Here is a 17,394-nt window from a genome sequence, read left to right as displayed (position 1 = left end):
TAAATTGCTACAGTGTTAAATGGCTATGCTATACATTATACACTATGCTATACATTAAAGCAGTGGCTATTTGTATATGGTTTGCCTCGTGCGGTACTTAATTTCAAAAGTGCTTTGAAATTAAATATATTAATTTAATTTAATTAATTTAAATCTATAAAAGATAGATGTGTAGCAACTGTGAGTGACAGAACAAGTGCAGAATTATTTATTTATAAATGATATCAATAACGAAATCTTCCAACAACTGTATTCTTCAAAAGGAGGGATAATACTCTTTCAGTCCTTTTCAGCATTAATTAACTTTTGGAAATTTGTCTACGCCGTTGCCATTACCGGATATCTACATTTGTGGTTCGTTTGGTTTTGAGACTTTGAGAAGGAAGGGTCGCAGAGAGTTATCGCTATCTGCTATTCTGAAACCCTAACTGGCATTATTTTCTGACACCGTATGCGTTCTGCAATCGATTGTTCTATGTTTCTACAGTTAGAAATTCTGGTTTGCAATGAGGAGAGAAAAAACCTTTTTCTGGGTTAAGATGAAACTGGAAGAAAAAGCCTAGAAGATCCAATAATCGACAACGAATTAAATATAACAAAATGAAAATCGTTATAACGTTGTTCTGAAACCCTAACTGGCATTATTTTCTGACACCGTATGCGTTCTGCAATCGATTGTTCTATGTTTCTACAGTTAGAAATTCTGGTTTGCAATGAGGAGAGAAAAAACCTTTTTCTGGGTTAAGATGAAACTGGAAGAAAAAGCCTAGAAGATCCAATAATCGACAACGAATTAAATATAACAAAATGAAAATCGTTATAACGTTGTTCATTTCTGGAAGTTTGGTCTTATGAAAATGAAATTTGGCCGCAAGATTGCGTAGGCAATTCCTAATAACGGAACAAAACACAATATAAATACATAGTTCTTGTAAGTCAATTATTCTATAATTTTCTACCATGTCTTCTCACAAGTACAAGAAAACTCATTGGACTAATTTTTCTGCTCGACTTTTCATAAATCGATTTATTCTTCCGTAAATTTAGCTTTTATATCCTCAGTTATTATATCTCGAAAAGTGAGCAAAAATTGAAAAATTGCAATTTTTAGAAAGGATAATCAAGTGAAAAATGACTAGAATTTGGACATACATCTTTGAGAAAAGAAAACCTGTTGTCATTGATACTAATGAATTTAATTTTCAATGCTTGTAAAATATATAATTTTTAAACAATGTTAATGTTTATTCTCAAAAAGAGAATTTTATTTTATTTATTATTATTTAACAAAATAAGCATATGAGAGATCGGACTTTTGTTATCGATGAATACTCCTAGAACTGTTTTTTTCTGTAATAGCAAAAATATTCAACTGGTACTACATTAGGATGGTCTGAAAAGTTCTCGGCCTCGACCATAGACGGCAACACTATCGGCAATTTTTTTTTTCTCAGTTGGTACATCTGTCATAAGCATCCGTGTGAAAGTGAGTCATTATATCAAGTAGTTTGTTTTATACAACTATCTGAAGCAAAAGTGTTGTGTGTATCCATTGAAATCAGATGCGTAACTAGAGGGGGACGGAGGGGGAGATCCGCCCCGGGAGGCACTTTGAACATTTTCGAACTTTTGCAGTTAATTCTAACATACAGTCTCGAGAACTCAGTACCAAAACTATTGTAATACTACTGCGAGTTTTCCTCACAATTGCTGTAAGTGTTGCTAGTTGTGAGAGGAGTTTTTCTAAATAAAATTGATTAAGAATTACCTATATTACTATGAAATAGACTTCGCCAATGTCATCGACGATTTTAGTAACAGAAAAGCAAGAAAAAATAGCATTTTAAAATGTTCAAATTAAAGTTTTAATTCAAAAATAAACATAGTGTTTTAAATTATTTCCCTATACGTCGTTTTGACTTTTTGTAGTATTTTCAGTGAGTATTGAGAGGGGCGGCAGTTTTTGGGCACCCTTGTTCTTCTTCGTTTCCAACAATTAAGAAATGGGCTGCCGAGTTTAAACGTGGCCGTATCAGCCTTGAAGTTGATCCACGTGAAGAACGTGCACATAGTGTTACTGCACTTGATCAATGAATTCTGGTGTTGTTATCCAATCATGCAATACCACGATATGATATTGGATGACCGGCGAATCAAAGTGCGTGAAATTGCTGAGACTATAAGCATTTTAAAAGAACGTGTAAAATTCATTTTGCATGAAGAATTGCAAATAATGAAGCTTTGCGCAAGATGATTGCCGCTTAAGTCAAAAACACACTCGTATGAAAATCTCTGAACAGTACTTGGAACGTTTTAACAAGAACAAAACAGAATTTTTACGTCGATTTATTACTATGATTGAGGCTTCGATTAACCATTACACACCAGAATCCAAACACAGTCAAAACATTAGACAGAAGCCGGTTGTTCAGCGCCAAAGAAGACAAAGCCGGTTCCATCAGCAGGAAACGTCATGGCATCGGTGTTTTCGGATGCAAAAGGTATTTTGTTTATTAATTATCTTGAAAAGGGTAAAAGAATAACCGGGAAATATTACTCCCATCTTTTAACCACTAGACGAAAAAATTCATGACGCAAGACAGGTTTTCAGAAGAAAAAGATCATCTTTCATCAGGACAATGCACCTCCCCACAAAGGTGTTTTGACAATGGTAAAATTAAGGGACCTGCAATAAGAATTGTTGGATCATCCACCATATTCCCCAGATTTGGCTCCCTCTGACTTTTATCTCTTCCCCAAACTAAAATTTTTCCTCGCTGCTAAGCGTTTTTCTTCGAATTAAGAGATGATTGCATCTGTACAGGGGTATTTTGCAGATCTTACTGAGAACCACTAAAAGGACGGGATAATGGCGCTGGAGCATAGTTGGAGTGAACATATTAGTCTTAAGGGAGATTATGTTGCAGAATATAAATAATTTTGAAATTATAAATTCCTTTTTTTTTTTTTTGTTTAGGCTGAGAACTTTTCATACCACCCTCGGATTTCCGAAATTCTATTCATTATGAAAACAAAATTGATTTAATAATAATAATAATAATAATAAAAACTGTTATTATTATTATTTCTACGTAATTCAGTTGGTATCAATGAGGCACCGTCTTTAGTAAGACGGTGTGCTGCTAAAAATTTTCCCGAACCGCTTTGATACATTTGTTGTCAACTTATGGTTTGGACAATTGGGAGGAATGCTGAATAGAAAAGAGAATAGTCTATGTTTATCAAAAATCACTTCTGCTGTCTGATCTCTGCAGATGTTTAAATCAGCAGTGTGAAAACACTACAATGCGAGTGAAAGAGTAATAGGACGAGGGGGCAGCTGAAAAGTTCTGGTAAACGCCTGGAACAGAAACGATATGGTTTATGTAACAAGGCAGAGACTTTTTTCTTAGAGGATTCTAAGCTTTAAGTCTCCTTGTTGCCATTGGGTAAGTCGCCCATACGACTTATCCAACCAGCCTTCTGACATATGGCTTCCAAAGTACTCTCAAATATGACTACACGGACTCATATCCAAGCATGTACTTGCAGAATTATGTGTCAACAGGATTGTGCAACAGATATTCAATTAACCTCAAGTCATCCGATGAGGTACCATCAGCTTCTATTCCAGTTACTGACTACGAATAATTACGCAGGTGGATTTAGTTATAAATAATTAGAGAACGACGACTTAGTGGGAAAATTATTAAATGGATTTAAAATTTTTGCCGAAGTATCTTGAAGACATTTTCGGGACAATGAATAATGCAACGCAATTAAAACCCAAGTAACATAAAAATATTTAAAAGCGTCATAATAGTTCAAGTTCAAATGATATGAAAAGGTCTCGCAACTTTCTGAATATAAAAGTTCCGTGAGCAATGTACTCTTGTGTAAGAGTTTCGTATTCTTCCCCGAGAATAGATTCCATTTCAGTGAGTGGACATGGGATTTATGTTCTTCGAAGAGAACAACACAAGATCTATCTAGTTGATAAAAATAAGACAAGAAAGTGCAAGGGCGAAGCAAAGAGCAAGGAATTCTCCTTGGAATGTTGGGAATGTTCCTTTGAACGCTTTAAGAAATCTGATAGATATTTGGAAAGCAAGCGGATGAAGCTTGCCTTAGATAAAGAAAGGAAGTATGAAATTTCTTGATAGGGCAAAAGGACACGTTTTGTCGTTTTGTCCTACCATGAGCGAGAGGCTTCAGAACTTTCACAATAACTTCAGATATCCCTGTGAGGGATTTCTTACTTAGATACAGAGAGAGGGAGCATAAAAGTGTTAAACGCTTTGTTAATAAATGATTCCTAAAACTATGCTTTAGAAAGGCTATTTCTATGTAATTCAACTGTTCAAGTAATAAGTCCTGTGTGAAACAAGAATTACGACGATGTAATAGGGTGTTGACAGTATGGATTTTTTATTGGAATGATGATTTGGTGCGGCATGGGTATAATGGTCATTATAAGTTTTGTTCTGAAACACAGAGAACTGCGAACTATCATTCGATAGCCAAACTATCATTCTATAAATTCAGGAAGATTAACTGTTTGGTTTTCTTCTCTTCTGAAGTGAAACGAATACCTTAATGAATTTCACTTATTTTCGAGAACTTATATATATATATATATATAAGTTCTTATATTATTATATTATATAAGTTATAATATAATATAAATATAATATAAGTTCTTATATTATTATATTATATAAGTTATAATATAATATAAATATAATATAAGTTCTTATATTATATTTTTAAAAATGTTCAAAAACAATTTTAAAAATTAAACTTTCATGATAAACATTTTTTTATATGTTTCAACTTAAATTTTTATGTTTTTTAACTTGTGTTCATATGTTTAAGCTTGGAGCCTCCGTAGCTCAGTCCGTATAGACCTGGGTTCGATTCCCGCTCATGACAGGAATCGAACCCAGGTCCTTCCAGAACCGCTCATGACGTTTATCTGGTCTATTTCGAGTAAAGGTAAGTTAGCCGGTCTCATACGGAGGTAGAGATTTTTCGTCACTCAGAACAGGCAAACCGGCCCCGTGAACACACACTTTTACAGACAAAAATACCTTCTCTCTCAACACCAGGCTCCTAGAAGTCGGTTGGGATCGCATCATGTAAGAACTCCGACCCTAAATAGATGGTATAAGAAATAAGAAGAAGTTCGTATGTTTATTCTAATGCTTTTTGATTAATTAGGAATTTTATTAGATCGCTCTGAAATTTGATTGAATTTTGTTGGCAATTTGTTGTCTCACTTGTGCCATGATAGCTTGTTAATTTTTTTTCTTTCGCTGCATTTTGATTGGGTTGCTTTATTTAATGTATGGAAGATGTCTTCAAAACTACGGCTAAAAATTTACATCCATTTAAAAATATTGCTCTCAAATAATTTAGTCTAATTATTTGAGAGCAATGTTTGAAGCAAACAGAAGAACTGAGAAAGAAAGTGAAAGGAATGAAGTTAAGGTAAGTGAGCTTCCGAATGGAGAAGTGAGTAATGTGAATAGAGAGATTAGTGGTACGGAGAGGAGAGTAGTGTGATGAAGAGAATGAGAGAGAGAGAGAGAGAGACGAGTGAGATGTTGCGAGTGTGCATGCTGTAATTGGAGCATGCAAAAGAACAAGTGTCCATGCTGGACTTTGAATAGAATAGGTAAGTGGACAAGGAATAATTCAAATGGACTAGGATGTGGGGAGAATGTTTACATCTGCAAAGGCTTGTACGATTGGTATTGGTGGTGATAGAATGGAATGGCCGGAGTAAAGTCATGGACTAGTCACATCCTAGAATTGGTCCCATGGGACTTGTTATACAGCAGGAAATGAACTATTATGTTTGTATAAGAATGCGAGAAGTATCCAGAATAAGGGGAACGAAATTATTTTGCGGAATTAGTGCGCTGGAATGGAGATTGTTTTTCTTGATAGCAAATCAACAAGTAGTGCAAAGGGGTGAGATATCTTAGAAAGGAAAGTCACTTGAGGTTTGTGCCGTGAGTTGGGGTGGTGAGCTCCAAGACTAAATACATTCAAGGCAAGGTGTAACAGTTACTGTCGTCTCTGAGTGTTCGACCTCCCTCGATGAGTCTTCGAATTCCATAGAGCTTGCAAGTACTATTAATACTACAAAATACTAAAACCTCAGACAAAAAAAAATGAAAATATATTAATGCTCTATCATCACAAAACAGCTACACTAGTTGGCAAAATTGCGGAAACCTTTTGGAAAAAGTGTATTTTTGAGGTGTGATGGCTCATAACACCACTTGTTTTTGTGTAATATCATACACTTATATATCAATGGTAAGAAAATTTAATCAAGAATGTAATGCAACAAAGTCTGTTCAATTATCTGTATTCTATGAAACGTTACAGCCAAATAACGAAAAAAAAAGAAGCACAACTTGCTTAGGTTGATATGAAGTGGCTTTCCTTCATTTGAATGTAGCCAATGAGCATGACTGTTTAGAGAGGCAATCAGGTGTCATCTTGTTTTGGCAATGAGCCAATAAGGTCACAGTAGGATTCAACTATTGATGTCATGTATTGGAGTTGAGACGAGGACATTTGTCAGTGTGTTATGTGACTCAAGTTGGTTGGTATTTTTGTGTTCCTTCATTTAGTGATGTTATGTCGCTGTTTCATTGTTATATATATCGTTATGTATATGTTTACCCTATATTATATCTTGTTCCACCTCCAAATAGTCCACCTTCTAATCTACTGTCGTGTCCATAAAACATTAATTCAGATTTATCTCCTCTTCGGATATTGGCAAAATTTATATTATGCTGCACCAGTACATCATATAACAGAGGAGACTCTTGTCCAGGGAAATAATTCTAAATTCAAAAGGGACACACAATAATTTCTCTCATGCTAGCGCTGTGCAAATTCAGTTAGCAGTCATGACGCGAATCTCACTTAAGCAATTATATCTAAATTCCTTCCCGCCATAAGTGGTGGTTTGAATTCGTAATCAGGAATAAACTCAGGTATAAGTTACAAAACATGTTTATTGGAAAAACATAAAACATTTACAGTTAAAAAAATTCAAATACTCAATGGATCAAAATTCACTCTAAGTTAGTTCATACTAAATCACAGTGAATCTGAGTATGCTAAATCCTTCGATTACGAAAGGATAAGATTAAGTGGAAGCATAATAATACAGAGGGAAACCCCGTTAACATAAATATCATCCAAGCTTATGCACCCACAGCTGACAAAAGTGAAGAAGATGTTGAAGAGTTTTATGAACACCTAAAAGAGATTAAAAACCTAACAAAGAAACATGATATAAACATAGTGATGGGTGACTTCAATGCAAAAGTAGGAAGAGGGGGTGATGGAGAAATTGTTGGCGAACATGGCTTAGGCACCAGAAATGACAGAGGAGATCGCCTAGTCCAGTTCTGTCAGGAAGAAGATCTAACAATAGCAAATACCTGGTTTAAACTTCCACCCAGAAGACTGTACACTTAGAAATCGCCTCAAGATAACCAACATAACATTGTCCGAAATCAAATTGATTATATACTGATAAATAAAAGATTCCACAGTAGTATAAAGAGTGCAAAGACTTATCCTGGAGCAGATATCTCATCAGACCACAAACCCATAGTTGCAGAAGTACGTCTTAGATTAAAATCAGCTAAAAAATCACAAAAGAAGAAAAAGAAAATTGATGTAGAAAAACTGAAAGACCTGAACATAAATAAAAGTGCCAAGACACAGCTTAACTTGCGATTACAACAGATTAACATAGAAGAAAATAAAAGTGTGGAATCTCTTTGGAATAGCTTAAAGAATGCCATCGTAACAACAAGTATTGAGGAAGTAGGTTATGTGAATAATGTAAAACAACAGGAATGGATGACAGATGAGTTTCTTTCTCTTATTGATACAAGAAGAATGTACAAAAACAAAGACCTAGCCAGGTATACAGAAACACATAACATCATTAAGAAAAAAATAAAAGAAGCCAAGGAAAATTGGATGAAAAATTTATGTACTGAAATTGAACTGCTTCAGAAGAAACATGATAATTTCAATCTGTATAAGAAAATCAACGAAATTTACGGAAAACTCAGGAAAAAGCAAATAGTGTCTCTAAGAGACGAAAATGGAAAAATAGTTCTAGAAGAAGAGAATAAAGCACAGATTTGGATAAAATATGTAACAGAACTTTTCAATGATACTAGACAGAAGCCTATAAATATAAAAGATAACATTCAAGGACCAGCAATCATGAAATGCGAAATAGAGAATGCTATACGAACAAGTAAAACAGGAAAAGCCAGTGGACCAGATGGTGTGCAAACAGAATTTTTAAAATTAATAGAACCAGATAACATCAAACTTCTTGAAAAACTATTTAATGAAATATATGAAAGTGATGAATTTCCATCAGATTGGCTCAAATCTACATTTATCACTATCCCAAAGAAACCCAAAGCGAATTCCTGTGGTGACTTCCGAATTATTAGTCTAATGAGCCAAACATTAAAAATATTTTTGAAAGTAATTCAGAATCGCATTTATAGAAAGAGTGAAGAAACTCTAAGTGAAACACAATTCGGCTTTCGGAATGGTTTTGGTACTAGAGAGGGCCTTTTCTGTACCCATACAAAAATGCATAGAAAAACAAAAATCTGTCTTTATGTGTTTCATAGATTTTGAAAAAGCATTCGACAAAGTCAGACACACTAACTTAATAGAAGTCCTTCAACAAACAAGGCTAGACGAACAAGACATAAGACTAATAACAAATCTGTATTGGAATCAGTCAGCTACCGTTCAATTAGACAACATTCCCATCAGTGATATTAACATCAAAAGAGGAGTGAGACAAGGATGTGTGCTCTCACCACTCCTGTTCAACATATACGCAGAGGTAATCTTTAAAAAAGCATTGGAAGAATGTCCAGAGGGAATCACAATAAATGGAAAGATTGTTAACAACCTACGATATGCAGATGACACCGTGCTAATTGCAAATAACATTATGGATCTCCAAAAACTCATTGGCAGAGTATACATAGAAAGCCAAAGAATGGGAATAAATATAAACATCAACAAGACAAAATACATGATCATCAGCAAATATCCAGCCTCATCAATGAAACTGACACTCAACGGGAAAAATATTGATCAAGTGTCAAGATATAAATATCTTGTTGTTGGCTTAATGAACGGTGGGATCCAGAAATAGATATAAAGACAAGGATTGAAGTTGCACGGCAGTCCTTCATGAAAATGAGAACACTATTCTGCAATAAAGACCTAAACATGGAAGTCAGATGCCGAATGCTGAAATGTTACGTGTGGTCTATTCTGCTCTATGGAGTTGAAACATGGACATTGAAGGCGACAACCATCAAGAAAATCGAAGCCTTTGAGATGTGGCTATACAGAAGAATGCTGAAGATATCATGGAAAGAAAATATTACCAATGAAGAGGTCTTAAAATCCATTGGCAAAGCTAAACATCTTGTACAAATAATCAAGAAACGAAAAACATCGTATCTTGGCCACATCATGAGAAACAGCAAATATCAACTTCTACAAACTATTTTGGTAGGAAGAATTGGTGGCAAAGGAACTACAGGAAGAAAAAGAATATCATGGTTTGACAACATCAAGACGTGGACAGGAAAGAGCAGTGCACAACTGCTCAGATTAGCACAAGACCGCAGTTTGTTCGCCAAGATGGTCGCTGACCTTCGATAGAAGATAGCACAATAAGAAGAAGATAATACTACTAGGATAAAATTCCCTTCACAAGTTATTCACAGAACACGCATTGAACACTTTCATTAATACTCTACCAATAACTATCTTTAATTCTAAATTTCATTAAGCAAGCCTACCCATTCTCAATCAGAATACTGCCTATCAACAATTCTTGTTTGATCCACAGGGTCTTAATTAATTCAATCTAATTTTCACTTAAAAGTTCTCTAGTAATGTCCTTTCGTTTACAGTATACACAAATTTCTTATTCTTCTAAGCGATTTTTAACATAGAATGAAAATCTTTACATTTCCGGATTCTTTCAGATTTTAGATCTGGATTACCTTACTGTATATTCATCGGCCGTTTTTGCGCCTGGCGATGCACTATCTATGCTTTTCTTTTAATCGTTTCCGACTGTGGTGTGCTGTCTACCGCTCCGCAGGAAACCTTCTCCAATGGGACATTCTGCTAAGGCTCGATTCCGCATTGGCCGTCATATCACGATCAGCTCCGCTTGGAAATCTTCAAGAATTCTCAAGAAAAGAACCCGCCGTCCGTCATCACCATAGTCGACCCACCGCTCTCTCACGAATCCCCCGACAATCCTCGTAAAACTCGAATACAGGAACCGAAGAAAAAAGGCGCCGTAAAATGGAGCGCTTCGTCTTTAATTCACCCTTTTCGGGCGCCCTCTATTCGATGTGGTTTTCACCCATGAACCCCATCGTTCATGCCCCTTGGGTGAGCCTACACTCTCCCTAATCTGTTCGGTTACATTATTCCACGCAGAAAATGACGTCAGCCGTTCTGACGTCATTTTCCGTTTAGGTATAGCATCCATCGCTACGCTCGACTCGTACAAATTATACACGATTATTCCGGATTATACGTTTTCTCAGAATTTCGTAATGTTCTAGACAGCTTAATGGGAATTACAAATAACTTAACAATTCCCTTACACAATTCTTACTATCTCGACACAAAATTCTCTGCTTCTCATTTCAGTTATATGGCACACACATGGACTACACATTATTACATAAAAAACAGCACTTCATAATTATTAGCTGATGTGCAGATATCTCCTTAATTAGTAGTATTTATCATGTTAAATCCTGAATAAAGAATTTACTTGTAAAGCTCTCCATTCAGGATCGAACAGTGAGCTTGTAAAACGTAATAAAATTAAAGAAATAGCGCAAAGAGTTGACTGCTCACCCAGAAAGCGATGTAAAATAGTACTATTAAGTGAACAAGGCTACAGTTATGAAGATATTAGAAGAAAAATTGGTGGAAACTTAACCAAAGGTGGCATTTCTAAATTTTTGAAGAGGTATAAGGAGACTCAGTCACTACAAAACCAGACTGGTAAAGGCAGGAAAAGGTGCACAACAGCAAGCGATGATAGAAGAATTGAGAGACTGTGCTTACGTGACAGAAGAAAATCATCTGGTGTATACAAAATGAAATGGTGCAACACAATGTGAAGTTCAGTGCAAGGACTGTTCGGCGCAGACTACAGGAATTTGGTCTAAATACTAAACTTCCGCGATAAAAGCCATTTTTATCTCTCAAACAAAGGTTGAAAAGATTAAACTGGGCTAAAACCCATGTTAACTGGATAGTGGAAAAATGGGACATTGTTATTTGGAGTGATGAGACCAAAATCTCCCTGTTTGGTAGTGATGGCATAAAATACGTAAGGAGAAGAAGCGAAGATTTGCATCCTGATTGCATTACACCTACTGTGAAACACCCACTTAGTGTTATTATGTGGTTGTATGACATCAAAAGGTGTGGGCAGAATTTGCGTGATTAATGGAAATATAAATGCCCCAAAATATATAAATGAAATAATTGAGCTCAAATTGAAGCCTTCTGCACGTGATCCTTTCCAAGATAATGAAGCATTTATATTTCAACAGGATTCAGCTCCATGTCATGTTGCTGCTGTGTGCAAAACGTGGTTTGAAGATAATCATATTCCACTGCTGGAATGGCCTGGGAATAGCCCAGAGCTTAACCCAATCGAAAATCTATGGAGCCGACTAAAGAAACATGTTAGTCAGAAGCAACCCAGCAATAAAACCCAATTAATAGAAGCAATAATTCAATCTTGGTTTCACATTATAACAACTGCAGAACTAAAAAACTTGGTTCACTCCATGGGAATGGGTTATAAGGCCGTAATTAACGCTAAAGGTTACCCAACTGAGTATTAACTCACATTGTGAGAATTTTTGTATATCTCATTTTTTCTGTGTTTCACTTTTCTTCTTTATAACTGCTGTTCTAATAAAAGATCCTTCATAAAAGTTATTGCATTACATTGTGGTTTAAATTATCTTTCCATTGATGTATAATATTATGGTATTACTCAAAAAAAATGGTGTTATGAACCATCAAAGCTCAGAAATACACTTTTTCCAAAAGGTTTCCACAATTTTGGCCAGTACTATATATTATAAAAATTCTACATTATAGAATTGTAGTCGAATGGAAATTAATGAAAATTATGTATTTGCATTCATTGGAATTATAGAACAACTTCAAAATTTGAGTGAAAATATCGGCAGAACTTATTTTGAATTAAACCTTCATTGTAATTTAAGTTAGAAATTAAATATTACTAATCATAACTAGAGTACTTGTTTAGACGTTAGTTTGTTTACATAAATAGGATGTTAAGTTGGAAAAGAAACTACAATATAAGCTATATTTTAGCCTCAAAATAAACATAATTCTCTTAATTTTTTTATGTAACTTCAACTCATGAACTTTCATTATATCATTGGCAGAGTGAGGAATTATTATTATTATTTTATTTTCTGTATTTTTTATTATTTTTATTTTTAAATAATTGGAAACCCTGCTCCAGGAAACAAACGGCTAACTTTTTCAAGCCACTTCAACAAAGCGGAATGGTGATCTCACACAGGACATGAAATTTATCTCCCAACTAAAGAACATCAACAGCATCAATGCATATGAGATTTAATTTCACAGCGTGTCGGTGGCAGAGGCGAGTACATTAACATCTCGGCCAATTGGGTTGGAAAATTGGAATAAATATAAGGGTATTGCAATATGCGGTAAAATCACCATATTGAGCTTACTGTAGGTTAGATATTCATGCGCTTATAGCATATTCCATTTACTAAAATCTCTGTATATATCTAAAAGTTATCTAAAGGTCAATTATCTACATCATTTAGTTTACCCTTCATCACGTAATTCACTTCGTCATTAGGCACTCTCCTTTCTTGCATAATTTTTCATATCTATGTTAGCTCAATGACGAAGCTTTGCTTTCATTTTCAGCATATCTCAGCAACATGTGGTATGCGGCATTCTAGTTCCTTAAAATAAACTGTTTGCTTATTCTTAATTGGCAATGAAGGAATGAAAACAGAATATTTAAAATTTTTATAATCATTATTTTAATTATGCAAAAATATCAGGAAAAAACATATTTAAAAAATTAAAAATAGTATTTTTTTTCTAAAATTCTATTCGGTATACCATTCGGTATATCATCCAAACTATATTAAGCAGAAAATATTCTGGTGTAGCTTGTGTATAAGAACAGTGGTAGGTATGGAATGTAATCATGACGGGTGTTATTTATTTAATAATTATCTGCAATCTGACTTCTTTTAATGTTATTTCAGAAAGTAAGTCACTTGTGTGCATTCACAGTTGCGTTATATGTAGGCTGACCATACATACCGTTTTTTTTTCATATTTCCTGGCCGTCCCGTCGTTTTAATAAAAATGCCAATTTTGTCCCGTTTTTAATAACAACTATAAATATACTTTAATATTGGTCAATCATAAATCATTTTTCATAACCTATAATTGTATATCAATGTCATGGATACGATTAATTTGTATAACCATGGAGTCGCATTGTTCGATACTAAATATCGATATCTGCACTGATTTATTCAGCGAAAATAAAAATTACATTTTGGCAACACTTGCACGTCTCAGACGTGTCGTCTGTTCTGCTACAGCGTTAGTTTTTACATTTTGCCTGTAAGCTAATCGGTGGCTTTGCTATTCACTGCCGGTGGTTTAAATTTCGTATGGAGAAAGTAGTCAAGAGAAAAATACAGGAATGGACAGATGAAAATGGAATACTGTATGGGGGACAGCATAACACAATGACGGCTGAACTGGATAAAGGTAATGGGTATACAGTGATACTGCTGGACCTTGCTAAGACCTTTGACAGGATACCACATGGAATTCTAATCAGTAAACTGCAGAATATGGGAATGGATATTGGGTTGGTGAGATGGATAGGAGGGTGGTTAATGGAGAGATATCAGAGAGTAGTTTATTCAGGGGTAGAGTCCAAAAAGACGACCTGTGACTAGTGGTGTGCCACAGGGTTCTGTTTCTGTTCTTGGACCACTATTATTTAATTTGTTCATTAACGATATAGGAAAGTATCTGAGGGGAATTGTTCATTTGTTTGCTGATGATGCAAAGTTTGGAAGAGCAATCGTGAATGCACATAATGTCAAACGTTTGTAGGATGAGTTGGATAGATTGGAGGACTGGGCTAAGGAGAATGGATGTCAATTTAATGTCTCAGAGTGTAAGGTTATGCATTTTGGGTGAAAAGATTAGCAGCAGTATATCACTTTGTTGGAACTGTACTCCAGGAGATTGACGAGGTATGGATTTAGGAGTGTTGGTGGATAGGGAGTTGACGTTTAGGGGGCACATTGCAAAAGTGGCTAAATCAGCTCATCAAATCATTTGGTTACTGAAGAATAACTAGCAGAGACAAGCAAGTTATTGTTCCTCAGTATCGAGCCTTGATAACACCCCATCTTGACTACTGTGCCCAGATCTGGGCGCCAGGGTTTCTTCTTGATGGGAAGGAGGTGGAGAGGATCCAGAGGCGAGTTACCAAGATGATAGCAGGTCTATGGAATGAATCTTATGAGAACAGATTGAAGATTTGTGGGTTGCAGAAATTGGTTGATGGGCGGAAAAGGAGTGATATGATTGAGACATTCAAATTACTGAAGGGTTTCTATAAGATTAATTCAGAGGATATTTATGCAAATATCTCTGCATTACATAGCAAACATATTTGCTATGAATTCAGGAAATTCTGGTTTTGATAATATGCAAGTGAAGATTTCCATAATAATTATCACCTGAAAATAATATTTTTCCAAGAAAAACACACTGAATTTTGAAAAACTGCGTTCAAAACTTCTTCTGGTATATGGTTATACATGTTTTGACAAGAAAAAAAAAGAAGTAATTTTTAACCTTTTCATGAACATCTGTTGCAGAAAATTTACATAAAAAGCAGTAATGTACGATTGCCTACCTTGGTCTAAATTCCGCTTTTCACCCACTTTAGTCACTTCTGTGCCTGGCTAATCTTGCTTTTCGTGAATGAAGCCAATGAGCAAAGAACTTCGTTGATTTAGTGATGTGGTTTATTGTACACTGGGATGGATTAAGGCATTCCAGGATCCTAAGCAGTAAACATATTTTGGTACCCCACATAAAATGTGAAACTTAAAAAAATCCCACATTAAGCAAAGAGTATGTTTATTGTAAATAACAAGTATATTAAATATTTTATTTCATTTAAAGTAATATTTTTCTTGATTTTCTAATCGTAAAACCCTTGAATGTGTCAAGAAGGACTAAATTCCCTTTCTCTCTTTATGTCGTAAGCATAAGCTTAGTGTGCTTAACAGGCGACGCAACAGCACATTCAATGTACATTAAATATTTACATATTTATGGTTTTCTTAAATTATTATTATTATCTCACCGACACCTCCGTAGAATACGAGGTCCAACATTTAATTAGCACCCACTTTTATGAATTCCAGAGTTTAATGTCCACAGCTGACCTATTAGCCCACATCACCCATTCCTAGACAAGTGATGTAATAAGTTTCGGAAAATATGTGTAATTTCTCTAGACATTTCCAGAGATTTTGATCGCTTCTGCCATCAAAGCTGCTAAACAAATTGATATCTATTGGTTTACCTGTTTCCCACTCCCGTAATTGGATAAGCAGAGATTTCTCCGATCGTTCACTGCAGGTTATGTTGAAGAGACCACTATAGTAGTAGGGATGTCAATAATAACTAGATCAAGATCAAGATAAGATAAGGATTCGTGACGTCATGAGTATGGAATACTTGGAATTTCCCTGGGGAAATATCTGTCAGTGACATCACATTGAATCTTTTGGTTCACGTATGTAATTCTGAGTAATTCGTTCGTGTATAGAATTATGGGTGATGGTTTGAGATAAGATAGAGTATGGAATCCTTGGAATTTCTCTGGGTGGCACATCCATCAATGACGTCACGTTGTGTCTTTGGTTCCAGTGTGGAATTGTGGGTAAAATCTGGGTGACGTTTAGAATCAATTTATTTTGGAATTTCCGTGAGGGACCATCCGTATTGACATCACGTTGTGTCTTTGGTTTGCATGTGGTATTCTGGGTAACGGTTTTAGTATGGAATTCTGGGATTTGGTCGTTTGACTCCAGTTGTCGAAGCCGTCAAGTTTTGTATGGTAATGGTTTTAGTATAGAATTCTGGGTGATGTTTGTAGAGTATGGAATGTTTGGAATTTCTCTCGGGGGATCATCCATCATTGACGTCACACTGTATCTTTCGTTCGAGTGTGGAATTGTAGTAATGGTCAGACCGTTGAATTTCTAATCGCAAAACCATTGAATGTGTCAAGAAGGACTGAATTTCCTTTCTCTCATTGATAAATTCCCTTTCTCTCGTTGACAAATACTGATGTGTCAGTATTTGTCAGTGATGTGAGATGAGTTTTTTGTTTGCATGTGGCATTATGGGTAATGATTAGAGATTGGAATTCTGGGAGGTTATTTTGTCAAGTGTTGGGGTCATTGGCTCGATTGTGGAACTAGAGAAAATATTTGTCTACAGGTGGCAGCATGAATTTTCCAACGTGAGTATGTGGGATTTCATTCATAATTTTGAATATGGGAATTTTTAGCTTAAAGACAAGAGATGGCGTCAGCAGTTAGAAAATGTCTAAATAATTAATTAATGGCTATCAACAGCATCCCTTTATCCCACCCCTGTAAACACACACTTTTTTCTCATATCCATAATTAATCCAAATATTTTGATTTGTCTAAAAGTTTAAGATCATAAAGTTCATAACTTTTTTCTAATTCTAATTAAATGTTAACTTTATTACAAATTCTAACCAGAATAACTTAGCAAAAAATGACTGTGTGAATTCACTGTGACTTCAAAAAATAGATGCTTTTTTTCTTTAGAACTCCCATAATTATCTTTTGCATTAGTAAGCGTTGACTAAAAGGAGATGAGACAAACAAGGATTGGAAGTAAAGTCACAGCTATCCTCTTCTGTTAATTTCACATTGTAGGGTGACATTTGGCACTACATCTTGGTAATTTATAGTCGTAAATATTGTTTGCATTCATAATTAAACAGAAAGTGAGATTTTAAACTTAACAGGTGTCTGAAAGTAGGGTTACGATATTTCTTGAAAACAACATACGACATCAATTTTGACCATAACAAAAAAATTGGAAAGAAAATAAAATGTTTAGCTTCAAATAAATATTTAT

The 17,394-nt window shown here is 35.0% G+C and overlaps 1 protein-coding gene across 1 annotated transcript in view; it reads right to left on the bottom strand.

Annotated features, from left to right (window-relative positions):
* The window catches only part of superdeath (Suppressor of ER stress-induced death), a 503,396-nt gene that overhangs the window by 347,739 nt on the left and 138,263 nt on the right, over positions 1–17,394 (bottom strand). The window lies entirely within an intron of this gene.

Source organism: Typopeltis vanoorti, chromosome 8 (genome assembly GCF_054136105.1).
Source record: "Typopeltis vanoorti isolate ZY-2024b chromosome 8, IOZ_Tvanoo_1.0, whole genome shotgun sequence".
NCBI classification, from domain to species: Eukaryota; Metazoa; Arthropoda; class Arachnida; order Uropygi; family Thelyphonidae; genus Typopeltis; species Typopeltis vanoorti.
Note: the sequence above shows the minus strand (reverse complement) of the source record. Positions and strands in the feature narration are given on the sequence as shown.